The sequence below is a fragment of the Prunus avium genome, unplaced genomic scaffold, assembly GCF_965620075.1.
Source record: "Prunus avium unplaced genomic scaffold, drPruAviu1.hap1.1 HAP1_SCAFFOLD_17, whole genome shotgun sequence".
Classification (NCBI taxonomy): domain Eukaryota; kingdom Viridiplantae; phylum Streptophyta; class Magnoliopsida; order Rosales; family Rosaceae; genus Prunus; species Prunus avium.
In genome coordinates this window covers 720001-725000 of record NW_028276877.1, presented here as the reverse complement: position 1 = coordinate 725000, position 5000 = coordinate 720001, and the positions used below count along the sequence as shown (strand labels likewise).

The 5000-nt window shown below is 51.8% G+C and overlaps 1 long non-coding RNA gene across 1 annotated transcript in view; it reads left to right on the top strand.

The window, feature by feature from the left end:
* The window catches only part of LOC148290982 (uncharacterized), a 5472-nt gene extending 1622 nt beyond the window's left edge, over window positions 1-3850 (top strand). The window contains exon 2 of the long non-coding RNA XR_015827704.1: window positions 3524-3850. This is a non-coding gene — a long non-coding RNA (uncharacterized LOC148290982). The remainder of the gene's footprint in view (window positions 1-3523) is intronic.
* Window positions 3851-5000: the final 1150 nt, after the last annotated feature.

The window sequence follows — 5000 nt, the reverse complement described above, 5'->3', positions numbered from 1 at the left end:
ACCGCACATGATGCGGGATTGCCCACAAAAGAAAGCCTTGAATGCCATGAACCAGGAGAAGGAAGAGGAGGCCAACAGGGAAGCAGGGATGGGAGCCATTCACCGCTTCAATGCCCTACAGGCCAAAGTCCCCAAGCCACAGGTTCAAGCCAAAGGCGTGATGTATGTCGATGCCATGGTGGATGGCAAGACAACCCGTTGTCTAGTGGATACGGGTGCTTCTCACAACTTCATGTCAGTGCGGGAAGCAAAGAGACTTGGGTGCCGGGTCTCAAAGGAAGCAGGCAGTATGAAGACGGTGAATTCAACTGCTAAGCCAATTGATGGAGTAGCTCGTGGTGTGGAGCTGCACATTGCCACTTGGAAGGGAGTAGCCGACTTCTCCGTGATCTCGATGGATGACTACGATGTCGTGCTTGGAATGGAGTTCATGGACAAGGTAAAGGCATTTCCCATTCCATTTTACAATACTATGTGCATAGCACAGGAGGGAGCAATACCATGCATGGTGCCGGTGATGAGGCAACAAGGAGAGTCGAAGCTCTTGTCAGCCATGCAGTTTTCCAAAGCTTGGAAGAAGGGCGAAGAGACGTTCCTTGCGACTGTAAGGATTGAGGCAGTTGAGAAGGAAGTCCAACCAGTCCCTAGAGCTGTAGAAGCAGTCCTTAAAGAGTTTGCGGATGTCATGCCAAAGGAGCTGCCCAACACTCTACCACCTAGGAGAGAGGTGGATCATGCCATAGAGTTGGAACCGGGTGCCAAGCCCCCTGCCAAAGCGCCATACCGGATGGCACCTCCTGAGTTGGAGGAATTGAGGAAGCAGTTGAAGCAGTTGTTGGACGCTGGTTACATCCAACCGTCCAAGGCCCCTTATGGTGCCCCAGTTCTTTTCCAGAAGAAGAGGGAAGGAACACTGAGGTTGTGCATCGACTACAGGGCGCTAAACAAGGTGACCATCAAAAACAAGTATCCAATCCCTTTGATTGCAGATTTGTTTGATCAGTTGGGAGGAGCTAGGTACTTCACCAAGTTGGACCTGCGCTCGGGATACTATCAAGTGAGGATCGCACCGGGAGATGAACCGAAGACCGCATGTGTGACAAGATATGGGTCTTATGAGTTCCTCGTCATGCCGTTCGGCCTGACTAACGCCCCTGCTACTTTTTGCACTCTAATGAACAAGGTATTCCATCCTTTCTTGGACAAATTTGTTGTGGTTTACATCGATGATATTGTGGTGTACAGCAATTCTCTAGAAGAACACCTCGAGCACTTGCAGAAGGTGTTCAAAGTTCTGAGGGAGAACCAGCTATATGTGAAGAAGGAGAAATGCTCATTTGCCCAAGATGAGGTGGAGTTCCTTGGTCACAAGATACGGGGTGGACAATTGCTCATGGAGGAGGGCAAGGTGCGAGCCATTCAAGAATGGGAACCACCAACCAAGGTACCTGAGTTGCGGTCTTTCCTTGGATTAGTCAACTACTATCGCAGATTCATCAAGGGATATTCAGCCATTGCCGCCCCCTTGACGGATTTGCTGAAGAAGAACAAGACGTGGCTGTGGACGCCACTATGCCAACGTGCCTTTGACAACTTGAAGAAGGCACTTATGGAGGAACCAGTGCTGAGACTTCCTGATCTTAGCCAAGCTTTTGAGGTACACACTGATGCATCAGATTTTGCTATTGGTGGTGTACTCATGCAGGATGGACACCCATTGGCTTTCGAGAGTAGGAAGCTCAATGACACCGAGCGGAGGTATACCGTTCAAGAGAAGGAGATGACAGCCGTAGTGCACTGCTTGCGAGTTTGGAGGCACTACCTACTTGGTTCTCAGTTCGTGGTCAAGACTGACAATGTTGCCACAAGCTACTTTCAGTCCCAACCGAAGTTGTCACCCAAGCAGGCTAGGTGGCAAGACTTCTTGGCCGAGTTCGACTACAAACTGGAGTACAAGCAAGGGAAGACAAATGTCGTTGCTGATGCCTTAAGCAGGAAGGCCGCACTTGCAGCTGTTGTACAACCACAGAGTTCTCTCATGCAGAGGATACGAGAGGGCTTGTTGCATGACCCCCAAGCCAAAAGTCTACTAGAGCTTGTCAAAGATGGGAAGACAAGAAGATTTTGGCTCGATGATGGTGTTCTATATGCAACAGGGAAGAGAATCTATGTTCCAAGGTGGGACAATTTGAGGCGAGAGCTACTAAAGGAGTGTCACGACTCGAAGTGGGCGGGACATCCAGGCACCCATCGAACTTTGGCGTTGATGAGTGAAGCTTACTACTGGCCACAGATGCGGGAAGATGTAGACTCGTTCGTGCGGACTTGCCTTGTATGCCAACAAGACAAGACCTTGCAGAAGCAGCCGGGTAGGTTGCTAGAGCCACTTCCTGTTCCAACCAGACCATGGGAGAGTATTTCCATGGACTTCATTGTGTGTCTACCCAAGTCAGAAGGGTGTGGCTCTATTTTGGTGGTGGTCGACAGGTTCACCAAGTATGCCACCTTCATCCCCGCACCGACGGATTGCAAAGCGGAGGAAGCCGCACGCTTATTTATGAAGCATGTGGTGAAGTATTGGGGGGTCCCGAAGAGTATTATCAGTGACCGTGACACTCGCTTCACTGGTAAGCTCTGGACGGAGCTATTCAAGCTACTTGGCTCACAACTGAACTTCTCTACCAGCTTTCACCCACAGACAGATGGCCAGACGGAGCGGGTGAATGCACTGTTGGAGTTATACTTACGGCACTATGTGAGTGCTAACCAACGAGATTGGGCAAAGTTGTTGGATGTTGCTCAGTTCTCGTACAATTTGCAGCGGTCAGAGTCGACAGGGTCAAGTCCTTTTGAGTTGGCAACGGGACAACAACCTATGACTCCAAGCACAGTGGTGTCAGGCTACACGGGGAGTAGCCCTGCTGCATACAAGACGGCCAAGGACTGGCAGGTGACTAATGAGCTTGCTCGGGCTCAATTAGAGAAGGCAACTCGGAAGATGAAGAAATGTGCGGACAAGCATCGGCGTGATGTTGTATTCCAACCAGGTGACCTGGTTTTTGTGAAGCTCAACCCCTCTCAACACAAGTCCACTAGAAAGGTACACAAGGCGTTGTTGAGGAGATATGAGGGCCCATTTCCTATCCTCCGAACCGTGGGAAGAGCTGCTTACCGTGTGGAACTACCGCAACGACTGAAGATTCATCCGGTGTTTCATGTGAGCAATCTCAAGCCCTACCATGCCGACCCCGAGGAGCCAAGTCGTGGGGAGTCTCAACGAGCTCCGCCTTTGATGGTGACTTCATTTGACAGGGAAGTTGAGTGCATCATGGCCAAGCGAGAGGTGCGAAGCAAGGGTGTACCGAGGTACTTTGAGTACTTTGTCAAATGGAAGGGCCTGCCAGAGTCCGAAGGAAATTGGGAGAAAGGGGAGTCCCTATGGCAGTACAAGGACTACATCGAAGCATTCGAACGAGACGGGACAACCTCGACGACGAGGACGTCGCCAGATTAGGTGGGGGAGGATGTCACGGCCCGCATGTTGGAGGTTCAACCCAACAACTATTGGGCCCTTCTAGAAGATTCATTTGTGAAGGTCAAGCCCAACAAGAGAAGCTCAAGGCCCGGCCCGTCGGATGGATCATTCTAGATCCCTTTACTTAATGTCTAGATTCAATGTATCTGTAAAGTTAGGTAGCAACGATTCTAGACCGTTAGATTGTTTCGATCCTAGCCCTCCATTTTAGGGTTTGGTGAGCTAGGACCTCTATATAAGGAGGGTTCCTCATTAGGAATCCTCACCTCACAACTTGTAAAGCATAGTAGCAATACAAGCAAATATTCTCCCAAACTCTCTCAAGTGTCCTTAAGTGTTCTTGAGCGTTCTTATCGTTCTTGCTCTTGTTCTTGTGTTCTTGCTTGGTTCGATCTTATTTTGCAGGAAGGAAGGCTGACTTAGCTTGTTCGGAGAGGCGATCAAGTCTAAGGCCGCACGGAAGGAAGGCTTCAAGAGTCATCCCGTGACACTTGCCTTGCATTGGCATGCCATGCCCAAGTTGTGGCCTACACCAAGCCATTCAAGCCATGCGTTGCCTTACCTTGGAATTGCTCATCATCCAATGCATTCCGAGAAAGTGAGTGTAGGCGAGGCTAAGGATGGCTTGCCTCGCCTTGCCTTGGCATGCCGTGCCCATGATGTGGCCTTGACCAAGCCATTCAAGCCATGCGTTGCCTTCGCCTTGGCATGCCGTGGCCTTGCCTCGCCATGCGATGCATTCCGACAAAGTGACGCGAAGCGGAAGCCTATCATGGCGTAAAAATGTCGACAAAATTTTTCGACATTTGAATAATGGGGTTTGACAAGGTTTGAAAAATTCAATACAAATGGTAGGCTTGAATGTCGACAAAGTGACGCGAAGCGGAAGCCTACCACGGCGTAAAAATGTCGACAGAATTTTTCGGACCTTGTCCTGCCATGGGCTGCGCGCAGCATGCCGGCAGCCTGTGCGCAGCGTGCGCACAGCATGTCGGCAGCGTGCGCGCTGCTGAGACTGTCGACAGAAATTTTCGAAACTTGTCCTGCCATGCGCGCGCGCAGCGTGCGCACAGCATGCCGGCAGCGTGCGCGCACCATGCCGGCAGCGTGCGCGCAGCTTGCGCGCAGCGTGCTGATTCTGTCGACAGTGAGGCTAGCGAAACTTGTCCTGCCATGGCGTGCGCGCAGCCTGTGCGCGCAGCTTGCGCATCTGTCGACAGTGAGGCTAGCGAACTTGTCCTGCCATGGCATGCGCTGTGCGCAGCCTGTGCGCAGCGTGCGCGCAGCTTGCGCATCTGTCGACAGTGAGGCTAGCGAAACTTGTCCTGCCATGGCATGCGCGCAGCCTGCGCACAACATGCGCACAGGCTGTGCGCAGCGTGCGCGGAGCTTGCGCGCAGCTTGCGCGCAGCTTGCGCATCTGTCGACAGTGAGGCTAGCGAAACTTGTCCTGCCATGGCATGCG